The following is a 12,969-nucleotide window of genomic DNA, read 5'->3' on the forward strand; positions in this document are numbered from 1 at the left end:
GCCAGTCCGGAGCAATGAGTATTGCTTGAACCTTTTCCCTTTTCATTCGCTTTAGAATTCTTGGGATTAGAGGAAGTGGAGGAAACATGTACACCATCTGATAGACCCATGGAGTCGTCAGGACATCTATCACCACCGCCTGTGGGTCTCTCGAGCTGGAACAATACCGCCTGAGCTTCTTGTTGAGACGAGAGGCCATCATGTCGATCTGTGGATATCCCCATCGACTTGTCAAGCACCTGAACACTTCCGGGTGAAGGCCCCACCGCCCCGGGTTCAGAACGTGTCTACTGAGGAAGTCTGCTTCCCAGTTGTCTACTCCCGGAATAAAGACCGCTGACAACGCCACAGCGTTTCTTTCTGCCCAGAGGAGAATTCTTGACACCTCTGACATTGCTGCTCTGCTTTTTGTTCCGCCCTTTCGGTTTATGTTCATTACTGCCATCGCATTGTCCGACTGGAACTGAATTGCCCGATCTTGAAGAAGATGTGAGGCCCGCAGATAGTGTGCTTCCTGGTCACCCATAATTTATTGGATGGATCTCATCTCTACCTGAACCACAACTGGACTTCTTAAAATTCCACTTGACCTTTTCAAGGGATTGGACTACACCTAAAAGCCACCGTAGCTATGGTGAGGACCCTGCATTCAACACACGTCTTGTCTGGGGGACTATTATTCCTCCAACGGTGCCAGTGTATCAATCAACCTCTCCCTGTCTGCACTGTCAGTCACTTCAATTACCAGTGGAAACCATATCAATTACCTATGTCCGGGACAATTATAGGAACAGGAAAGAGTTATGGACATCTATGGTGACTATTAGCAACATTGTTCTTAGTCTATGTATTTTAAACTTTTTTAAAGTAAAATTGCATTCTTCATGACAATCCATCTGTTTTTATTAGTTAGCACTGCCTCCTTTTCTTGTTTTGTTTTTCTATCACTTAGGTTTGACTCACCTATTTTAGGCAGCAGCTCCTTTCATCAGAAACACAGTCCTAGTTGCGCCTGATTTACATTTTGGTAATTTTTTCTCGCAGACTAAGTAACCTGATAGGGGACTTAGTACACTAATAGTCGCCCTCCCTGCTATGACCCCCTGGTACTGCTGAGGTTAGCTGGAGTCCCACCAGAGGAGCTGCGCGTCCCTGTCCTGTCAGCGTCTGTGTCCACTGCAGAGGGAAAATGGCGCTGGTGAGCTGCTGGATCCTCTCATAGTGAAGCCCCGCCCCTTCAATTGCGCGCGGTCTTCCCACTTTTTCTTATACTGGCTGAGGAATCTGGTGCTTAAAATGGATAGAAACCGTTTATAAGGCCGTGTTGCCAGTCTGGGTACTGTGTACAGTGTACGCAGTTGTGTACTGTGTCTGGAGATGCCATCCGCCCCATTTAGGAGCCGTGCGTCTTCATACCCTCATGACGCCATAATGGCCGGCGCCCCGCTAACTGGGACGCCGGCTCAGTACTCAGCACTCTTCATTCTTCTAACTCTGTTAGGGGTGGCAGCGTGCTGTGGGAATGTACGCTCACCATGGTGGGGCTTGCGAATAGTTCCCTCAGGAGCTCAGTGTCCTGTCAGCTGGGAACGGGACCATTAACCCTTCAAGAGGTTGGGCCTGTCTCCCCCCTAAGCCTCACGAAGCAGGCAGGCTGGTGCCAACCAGCCCTACCTGAAAATAACAAACATATAAAATAAATGCAGCAAACTCTTCAGGAGCTTCCTTCAGCGTGACCGGCTCCTCCTCCGGGCACATTTTCTAAACTGAGTCTGGTAGGAGGGGCATAGAGCGAGGAGCCAGCCCACACTATAAATTCTTAAAGTGCCCATGGCTCCTAGTGGACCCATCTATACCCCATGGTACTAAATGGACCCCAGTATCCTCTATGACGTAAGAGAAATAAATCTTTCATGGCCCCCGGCTCCATCCACCCCACAGGGATAAAATAACTTTCAGAGCCCCCAGACGAGCCCCTGAGCCCTGTGCCCCTTCCCCCGACTCACAACAGGGTGACAGGATTTATCATAATCATAACCCTGTCTTACAGGAAAATGATGCTGCACCGTTGCACACAATACTACAGGAATAAAATAGCTTCAATCACTAACCCTTGGCCTCTTACAGTCTCAGACTCCAGTGACAGTCCTCCCAGTCTCTCCACTCCAAACAAACAGCAGCAGGCACTATCTCACTGGGCATGGGGCTGCTGGGCGGTGTGGCGCTGTTCTAGCACTGCTGCACTGTGGCAGACAGTAGCTGGGCTCACTCCTCCTCCAGTCTTGACTCCCGTCCTCAGAGTCCGGATTCCTACAATATATACAGTACACCTACCCCAGTCCAGGGCCAGCCGCCCGGCCAATACTTTACCGATGAGCAGGGCTGCCATCGGAAATTGTGGGGCCCAGGACTGACAAAATAGACAGGGCCCTCCCCCCCCCAACAAAATTTTTTGCTGCACTTCTCCACCACTATGTGATGTCATACATCGTCAAGATGATGTCATACATCATCAAGTTACATATGGGTGGAGCGTAACAGACCTGCAGGAATGATTGAGCTAATGCACATGAAGGTTTGCTTTAAAAAGTCCTTCCTGCGCATCAGCCCGCTGTTGTTGTACACACCTGGTGCAGCTCACCAGGTATTGGCGGTAGGAGCAATAGGTGGGTCCCTCTCTCTGTAAGGGCCCGGGACACCAGCCCCCACAGATGGCTGCCCTGCCGATGAGCCCTCTGAGACAGGCTCAGCCACGCCACGCCGCCGCTGTGATGAGCAGAACAGCCTGCAGTGCAGTGTACACCTCTGCTTAACATGGCTGGCAGGAGTGTGTGTGGGGTTGCGCAGTGTGGTGTGCTGCTTGTCGTCTGACATCATGCAGCGGTCCGCACAGCCACACCACACATGTGCAGCTCGGTCCCAGAATCCTAGGATTGAAAGCTCCAATCCGGGGATTCAAATCCCGTCGATTTTGGCCCCCAGATCCTGGGATTGGTCACCCTAATTGTACTATGCAATCCAGCTGAATGGTAAAGGAATGAAGGAAATCATTAACAAGACTTAGTGGTCCCAGTATAATAGGCAGGGGTCTTAGGGATTATTCCAAACCAGTGTCGGACTGGGGCATGTAGGGCTCACCGGGGGGATGCAGTGGTAGGGGCCTATGTTAGGGTTGTGGCCAGTCTGCAGAGGGGGTGTGGCCTGTCACCTCATTGGTTTGACTAACCATTAGAGAGTAACACGTCTGGTCCCCTTCATAAATATATACAGTAAATTCAGCTGCTGCATGCATGATAGTGTTCCAGATTAATAACAGCAATGCACTGTAGAAAATACACCAACTCACCATCAAGGGCACCGGATTTAGCGGTGGGCAAGTGCCAGTGGTCCCCAGCTCCCCACCCTTCCGTACCGGCTGGAATCGAGGCGTTCACTGAGACACCATAAGCAACGGGCGCCATCTTGCCTGCAGCGCTGTCTCCCTCCCTGCAGCGCCCGCTTACTGTCCGGGTTCCGGAGGGTCGCGGGTGGATCACGGGTGTGGATAGCGGCGGTGTCCGCTCTGCAGACACTCCCTCCTCTCCCTGTCTTGGCCGGGATCACGGAGCTGCATGAAGTGTCGGCTGCCGTCCTACCTCTCATGCAGTCCTCCTTGATGCGCCCATCTAACAGCGGGGGTTTGAGTTCTTTTTGACGCCTGGACAAGTGTGGAGGAGAGGTGGGGGCTGCACAGTGAATACCTTGTCTGTGACTGCTCCAAAAAACCCTCACTATTTATAATTAGCGCTGACAGCCACTACAGCTCTTGCAGAAGCTCTTATTTGCTCTGTCCTGCAATTTTCTCCTGCTTCATTTCTCCCTACTGCTTCTTTGGATGATCCGGGAATTTACTTACTCCCTTTCTCAACTCCCATTGTGACTGTCACTCAATACCTAAGAAATAAATTTCTTTGTACTTCTTTGTCACCCTTTATTATGGATAAATTTGTGGCCAAGCCTCAGAGGGGAGGAAGATGGGGCACGGCTGCCAAATCTCGAGATACAAGAGCGTCCACCATATCGACAGCGAGCCCGCCGTCCTCACCTGGTGAAGACAATATTCTAAATGGAATCACTGACCCCTCGGCATTTAGTACTGCGTCCATTGCTAAGGCCCAGGAAATATTTGATTTATTGTCACCGTTGCTTGATAAGAAACTGGCGAGTCTGAAAGAGGCCATTGAATCTGCCGTTACTCAGCTCAAGAAACATAGTGTTCACTTTGACGAAGCGGAGCAACGTATTTCTAATATGGAGGATGACCTGTTGGCAGCTAAAGCTACTATCGCTACTCAAGAAGGGTCTCTCGCGACCATACGTGACAAATTGGAGCATCTCGAGAACCGAATCCTTTGTAATAACTTTCGCTTGATTGGCCTATCTGATTCGGTCAAACAGCGTGACCTGATGGACCTGGTCTCCACATGGCTTCCGGGTGAATTGCGCTGTTTGCCCGCATCTGGCACCATGCTCATAGAAAGGGTGCACCGTATTGGCCCGGATCATCAAGCTGATCGTCGCAGGCCCAGGCCTGTCATCTTTAAGCTCTTAAACTACATGGATAAAGTCTGCATGTTGGATGCCTACAGGAAATCTCGTGACCTAAATTACCGGGGTGACAGACTCCTTTTGTTTCAGGACTTCTCCTACCAAGTGGCGATGAAACGAAAAGAATTCTCGCTGTCTGCAAGTCTCTCTTTGATGCTGGTATTCACTTTTCACTCCTGTACCCTGCTAAACTGCGGGTACAACACAATGGCAAACAGCATTTTTTTGACTCTATAACACCAGTTAAGTCTTTTCTTGCTTCTCTCTCGGGCCAACCAAACTCTCCCTCCGATGACTTGGACTGACCCAGATGTTGATTTGCAAGTATAACATCTCATTATGTACAAAAATGTTTCTTATGTTTGCATTATTCATGGTTCTTGTTTGGCGACTTGCAACACCATTGCTGTTGTTTTACTACTGTAAAATTGGATTATTATGGCTCACCTGGTCTCTCTCGTTCTCCTCCCCCCTTTTTCCGCTGTTGGTCACTCTGAGCCTTCCATTTATTTTCCCTTTTATTTTCTTTCTTTTCCCCCACCCTTACTGAATCACTACTGTCACCATTGCTGAAGACTGGCCCTGTTGGCCTTTTGTTTGGGTTCTTAAAATTACAAAAAAAGTTAGAGCTGCCAATGTATTTGTTGTTTCACGTCACTACTGTGGTCTACTGTACACTCTACGTTTTTCTTGGTAGTGCCCCTGCTGGCTGGGACAAGGGGGACTGCCTACCTTAAGTTAAATTCTTGTTATTTGTTTCTGAAACTAGGAATAGGTTAATATGGCACACATGCTCACTGCATCACTTATTAAACGGGAACACATCAAAATTTTGACTTGGAACGTAGAGGGCCTTAATACGCCTTTGAAACGGAGAAAAATTCTGCAGAATTTAAAGCGATTTAAGCCAGATATTGCAGTTTTACAAGAATCGCACTGGAAAGAGGGTGATCCCAATACTCTTAGGGATAATTGGTTTTCGGACTATATATCTGCCTCCTACACAGCTAAGCGATGGGGGGGGGGGGTGATTCTTATTATTAACAAAGCCCTACAATACACAATAATAGATAAGCTATGTGACCCTAAGGAACAATTTATTTTTGTAAAGTTAAGGTTGGGGGGGGAATTGTTTACTATAGTGACATTATATGCTTCGACTGGCCCTAACAATGCATTTTTTACTGAGATTTATGTTAAATTACAGGACTGGGCCACGGGTCACATAGTTCTAGGTGGGGATTTTAATACCACTCTAAACCAATCGTTAGACAAATCCAATGCTACCACCCATACCACACCACCTGCTGCTCTTACCCTATTAATGGACTCCCTACATCTTTCTGACCCTTGGAGGTATCAACATCCCATGGCTAGGGATTACACATTTTATTCTCACCCACATCACACCTTCTCCAGACTTGATTTTTGGCTGATTCTCACCTCTTTATTAGTCAGGGTACATTGTTCAAAAATTTTAAATATTGTTCTATCGGATCCTGCTTTCTTTTAATTGGAGGTTCCCATCTTACTTAGAACATTCTCCAGACTTTATCACCTTATTTCGCAAATTGTACTCTTCACCAAAAGCCTTCCTAACCGTTAATGGCTTGAATTCCCCTAGCTTTACTTTGTTTTGTGGCACTAGACAGGGCTGTCCGCTGTCCCCATCATTATTTAACTTGGCAATAGATCCTCTGATTAGACTATTTCACTTACATAATCTATGGCGTGGAATAGAGATAGGCTGTTTCAGCATACGCAGACGATCTTCTATTATATTTCACAAATCCACAAGAGGCGTTCCCGAGTTTCCTACAAATATTACATGATTTTGAAAAAGTTTCTGGATTTTTGATAAATAAATTAAAAACCAAGGCACTGGCTTCACATGTGGGTGCTAGGGAGGGCTGGACAGAGGGCTTTCCGTTTCTTTGGGCAGACTCCTCGCTCACGTATCTAGGTTTTAATATACCAGTAAAACCGACTGACTTGTACGCAGCTAATTTCCCCGACCTGATTGCCCGCACATTATCGGACTTTCACTCCTGGCGACATTTACCATTGTCATACATAGGCAGATGTCATTTGATTAAGATGTTGTACACCGTACAAATGCTCCCTATCCTCTTGAAAACCTCGGATTAAAAAATTTTGAACAAGGCCTTTAGTACTTTTATCTGGGCGGGTAAAAAGCCTCAAATTTTGTTGTTCAAATTATGTCAACCCCCCTCCTTAGGTGGTATCAATTTACCTTGTATACGTAACTATGCATTAGCAGCAAACTATCACTATGCGGTGGATTGGATACATGCCACTGGTAATTATGCTAATACTGCCCTAGAACAAGCATTCTGTCCAGATATATCTCTAACTAGCTTGTTACATATGAGGCCTTCTAGTTACCCCCCACATGTGTCCAGTAATCTGTTGCTTACGACCACTTGGCGACTGTCCCGCTCCGGCCTAGGTGTCTCATCCTATAACACTATTTTCCAACCCCTCCACCATACCGCCTCAGTTTATACCCCATTGATGGTAGGTTTTTTGCTGTCCACGAATTGGGTCTTTACCTGGTTTTACATGTACTGGAATGTGGTAATTTCAAATTATTGTCTCACCACGGATTGCGTGAAAAATATCCACACTTATCTATTCCATTATTTGTGTATTACCAGCTTTGCAGTTATGCCTCTAGTGTTCTTTCCCAATTAACTGATAAAGACACTTCAAATGGGCTGGATGTCATGGTTAAACATGTTACTGAAAGGGTATGCACTACCTCCTTATTGTATATGCATATTAAACGTCAACTCTGTTTAGACAATCTTCAAATGGGTATGGCGACATGGACTATAGATTTACCCAACATTCCTCTTCCAACGCTTCTTTCCGCATTTACACGTCTCAATAAGACCTTAGTTTCTGCTTCCTACATGGAGATGCAATACAAATTATTACATCGGGCATATTATACCCCTAAACGACGTTTGCTAATGGGCACGGCTACAGATTCAAACTGTTTCAAATGCGCAGAGCCAGATGCAGGTTTATACCACTGCATGTGGAGTTGCCCTGAAGTTCACAAATTTTGGATGACTATTGGTCATTATATAAAAAACACTTATGACATAACTCTTACTCCCACTCCTGAATGGGCTTTATGTGATATTTATGCTTCTCCTACCTACGCCAGACTACCCTTGGGACAACGATTGTTACTTGCCATATTAGCTGATGCAATGCGGAAAACAATTTTGCCCCAATGGATCTCGTCTGACTCCTTAACTTTGTCCCTGTTTTTACCAAGGGTCTCTCACTTGTTTCAAATGGATTGGCTTGAAATGTCCCTTAACAAAGAGAGACATGCTTGTAAGTTCTGTGCCATACGGCTGCCCCATGTGAAATCATTGTCATCAATTCTAAGAAATTTGTTACGAGCAGCAGTTTCTTTAACTTCTTGGTATAATCTTTTCGTGCTTGAAACTGGCAACCCTCCTTTCTAAAAACGTTCAGCGCTGTATGTTATGTTTCCCGAATAATTACATTTGCGTGGTCATCTTTTGATAAATTGTGTGCTCCTTTTTTGATTCTTGTGCCTTGTGTAACTTCTATTACGATCAACGCGATACTTTGTACTTTATTATTCATATTCTGACTATCTTTCTTTGTACATATTATGATATTGTTTGTATATACATGTGCAGTTCTTCAATAAAATATTATGGGGAAAAAAAGAGAAATGGCATATTCAAAAATACATGATTGAAATAATTCTCATTCTTGAATGAAGACTTTGCATTTGGATTCCAGAGCATACAGACGGGAGGATTGCTGTCGGTCAAAATTAAGAAATTGGTCAGATATTGAGAGCTTCTACACAACTTAGGGGGTCATTCCGAGTTGTTCGCTCGTTCTTTTTCATCGCATCGCAGCGATTTTCCGCAAACTGCGCATGCGCAATGTTCGCACTGCGACTGCGCCAAGTAAATTTGCTAAGAAGTTTGGTATTTTACTCACGGCATTACGAGGTTTTTTCTTCGTTCTGCTGATCGTAGTGTGATTGACAGGAAGTGGGTGTTTCTGGGCGGAAACTGCCCGTTTTATGGGAGTGTGTGAACAAACACTGCCATTTCTGGGAAAACGCGGGAGTGGCTGAAGAAACGGGGGAGTGTCTGGGCGAACGCTGGGTGTGTTTGTGACGTCAAACCAGGAACGACAAGCACTGAACTGGTCGCAGTGGCAGAGTAAGTCTGGAGCTACTCAGAAACTGCACATAAAAATCTTTTCGCAATATTGCGAATACTTCGTTCGCAATTTTGCTAAGCTAAGATTCACTCCCAGTAGGCGGCGGCTTAGCGTGTGCAATGCTGTTAAAAGCAGCTTGCAAGCGAACAACTCGGAATGAGGGCCTTAGTAGGAACTTCTAATCTAAGCTTATAGAACATCATTAATATGAAATCCAGCTAATTGTTAATTCTACAAATATGAAATCCAGCTAATTGTTATTAAGCTGTGGAATCCAATTAGGATTGTTCTACATATTTTTAGTGAAATTATTTGTCTTCACTTATGGTGTCACTCATTAAGCCATCATTCAAGAATGAGAATTATTTCAATCATTCCTGTCATTACAATACGAAAATTCTATTGTCTAAAAACTAACACCCCCGAAGAAGTTGCCACAGATGAAACGCGTTGGTTGGAACAAAAAAAAGTTTTATTATATTTTATGATTATTTTATCCACAATAACTACACAGATAAATCAATTTTTAAGTAGTTAACATTTTTTGTTAGAAATTAATATGAAAATGTATTTTTTAATACGCCATTTGTCGTTTTAATAAAACTTCTAGTGTTCAGGTATATATCTCTTCGAGAGAGAGAGAGAGAGAGAGAGAGAGAGAGACGCATGCACAGATCAAAAACACATTGCTCTGAACCGCTAACATTACAATTGTGTTCACCCCAGAATCAGTCCCTTAACCAGTATGATGGTTAAAGCTCTTATCTTACCTGAATTCTCATTATCATTACAGATGATGTGCGTCACTGTTACTCACTGCAGTTAAAGGAAAGTGAAAGTCTGCCACGAAAGGTACAGTGTATTATTATTGGAAAGATATTGTGAAAGTGTACCTATCAAGCAATCACATTGGGCCGTATTCAGGTTACTCCATAAACCCGATGGTGGGTGCACTGTGCATGCGCAGGATGCGTTGTCTGCATGTGCAGAGCAGGTCCTGCGTGATTGCGCACAGTCCCCTATTTCCCACAGCATGACTGACATGCTGCTGCATTTGGGGGGCGGTATTGGGAACCGTTCTATGTAGTGCAGTGAGACCGGAGCTCAGTCTCTGTGTTAGTGCAGTATATTGGAGCACTGTCTCCGTGATGATACAAAAACATAAGTGAGTCTGGGGGAATTTGCAGTCTGCAGCTTAAAAAAACCCCAAAACAGGTATTCCAGGTGTTTCAGAGTGTAAATCATTGATACGTTTCTCCAGGTAATGTTATGACATTTTCACATCTGATGAGTTTTGTAAGATGCTGTCTTCTGCATACTGTATGCAAGGATTTTGTTGTTGATTTTGGGCAGATCGGGGTATTTATTTTGGGATTCAGAAATCCTCCTTACCCCAGGCCAACATTACTGTGTGACCTTATCATACATCCCACCAAGAACCTTTGCAATCTGGTGGACAATTATACAATAGATAGCACCTATCCTAGGGGGTCATTCCGAGTTGTTCGCGCGTTATTTTTTTTCGCTACAGAGCAATTAGTCGCAAACTGCGCATGCGCAATGTTCGCAGTGCGCCTGCGCCTAGTAAATTAGCACAAAAGTTTGGTATTTTACTCACGGCCTAACGAAGATTTCTCTGACGTCCTAGTGGATGCTGGGAAGTCCGAAAGGACCATGGGGAATAGCGGGCTCCGAAGGAGGCTGGGCACTCTAGAAAGATTTATGACTACCTGGTGTGCACTGGCTCCTCCCACTATGACCCTCCTCCAAGCCTCAGTTAGATTTTGTGCCCGGCCGAGGTTGGATGCACACTAGGGGCTTTCCTGAGCTCTTAGAAAGAAAGATAGACTTAGGTTTTTTATTTTCAGTGAGACCTGCTGGCAACAGGCTCACTGCAGCGAGGGACTAAGGGGAGAAGAAGCGAACTCGCCTGCTTGCAGCCGGATTGGGCTTCTTAGGCTACTGGACACCATTAGCTCCAGAGGGATCGACCGCAGGCCCAGCCTTGATGTTCGGTCCCGGAGCCGCGCCGCCGTCCCCCTTACAGAGCCAGAAGCAAGAAGATGGTCCGGAAAATCGGCGGCATGAAGACATCAGTCTTCACCAAGGTAGCGCACAGCACTGCAGCTGTGCGCCATTGCTCCTCTCACACACTTCACACTCCGGTCACTGAGGGTGCAGGGCACTGGGGGGGGCGCCCTGAGGCAGCAATAAAAACACCTTGGCTGGCAAAAATACCTCAATATATAGCCCCAGGGGCTATATATGAGGTAAATACCCCTGCCAGATTCCATAAAAAAGTGGGAGAATAGGCCGCGGAAAAGGGGCGGAGCTATCTCCCTCAGCACACTGGCGCCATTTTTCCCTCACAGCTCCGCTGGAAGGAAGCTCCCTAGCTCTCCCCTGCAGTCTACACTACAGAAAGGGTTAAAAAAAGAGAGGGGGGGGCACTAAATTTAGGCGCAGTATACATTATATAGAAACAGCAGCTATAGGGGACATAACTCAGTTAGTCCCTGCATTATATAGCGCTCTGGTGTGTGCTGGCATACTCTCACTCTGTCCCCCCAAAGGGCTTTTGTGGGTCCTGTCCTCGTTTAGAGCATTCCCTGTGTGTTTGCGGTGTGTCGGTACGGCTGTGTCGACATGTTGAATGAGGAGGCTTATATGGTGACGGAGCAGAGGCCGATATATGTGATGTCGCCCCCTGTGGGGCCGACACCAGAGTGGATGGATAGGTGAAAGGTATTAACCGACAGTGTCAACTCCTTACATAAAAGGGTGGATGACGTAACAACTGTGGGACAGCCGGCTTCTCAGCCCGCGCCTGCCCAGGCGTCTCAAAGGCCATCAGGGGCTCAAAAACGCCCGCTCTCTCAGATGGCAGACACAGATGTCGACACGGAGTCTGACTCCAGTGTCGACAAGGTTGAGACATATACACAATCCACTAGGAACATCCGTGACTTGATCCCGGCAAATAATAAATGTGTTATAGATTTCTGACATTAACCCAAGCACCTCTAAAAATGGGTTTTAGGTTGGGGAGAAAAAACAGGCAGTGTTTTGTTCCCCCATCAGATGAATAAATGAAGTGTGTGAAAAGCGTGGGTTCCCCCGTTAAGAAACTGGTAATTTTTAAAAAGTTACTGATGGCGTACCCTTTCCCGCCAGGAGGATAAGTTACGCTGGGAGATATCCCATAGGGTGGATAAGGCGCTCACACGGTTGTCAAAAAAGGTGGCACTGCCGTTTTAGGAACGGCCACGTTGAAGGTACCTGTTGATAAAAAGCAGGAGGCTATCCTGAAGTCTGTATTTACACACTCAGGTACTAGACTGAAACCTGCAGAGCGTGCTGCTGCAGCGTGGTCGGTGACCCTGTCAAACATACTAGTTTGCTAACATGAGAACATATTAAAGACGTCGTCTTATATATGAGGGATGCACAGAGGGATATTTTGCCGGCTGGCATCCAAAATGAATGTAATGTCCATTCTGTCAGGAGGGTATAAGAGACCTGTCACTGGACAGGTGATGCTGACTTAAAAGGCGCATAGAGATTCTGCCTTATAAGGGTGAGGAATGATTTGGGGATGGTCTCTGGGACCTCGTATCCACAGCAACTGCTGGGAAGAAATATTTTTACCTCAGGTTTCCTCACAGACTAAGAAAGCACTGTATTATCAGGTACAGTCCTTTCGGCTTCAGAAAAGCAAGCGGGTCAAATGGCGCTTCCTTTCTGTACAGAGACAAGGGAAGAATGAAAAAGCTGCACCAGTCAGCCTGTTCCCAGAATCAAAATTCTTCCCCCGCTTCCTGTGAGTCCACAGCATGACGCGGGGGCTCCACAGGTGTAGCCAGGTACGGTGGGGGGCCGTCTCAAAAATTTCAGCAATTAGTGGGCTCGCTCACAGGTGGATCCCTGTTTCTTTCAAATAGTATTTCAGGGGTACAAGCTGGAATTCGAGATGTCTCCCCCCCTCCGTTTCCTCAAATATGCCTTGCCGACAACTCCCTCAGGCAGGGAGGCTGTGCTAGAGGCAACTAATAAGCGGTATTCCCAGCAGGTAATACTCAAGGTGCCCCTACTTCAACAAGGACGGGGTTACTATTCCACACGGTTTGGGATACC

General features: G+C 46.2%; 1 protein-coding gene across 2 annotated transcripts in view; it reads left to right on the plus strand.

The window, feature by feature from the left end:
* FRY (FRY microtubule binding protein) overlaps window positions 1–12,969 on the plus strand; it is a 761,330-nt gene that overhangs the window by 56,202 nt on the left and 692,159 nt on the right. For both annotated transcript variants that reach the window (XM_063951775.1, XM_063951776.1), the window contains exon 2: window positions 9,629–9,687. The gene's annotated coding sequence lies outside the window, so the exon portion shown is untranslated. The remainder of the gene's footprint in view (window positions 1–9,628; window positions 9,688–12,969) is intronic.

The sequence above is a fragment of the Pseudophryne corroboree genome, chromosome 2 (assembly GCF_028390025.1).
Source record: "Pseudophryne corroboree isolate aPseCor3 chromosome 2, aPseCor3.hap2, whole genome shotgun sequence".
NCBI lineage: Eukaryota > Metazoa > Chordata > Amphibia > Anura > Myobatrachidae > Pseudophryne > Pseudophryne corroboree.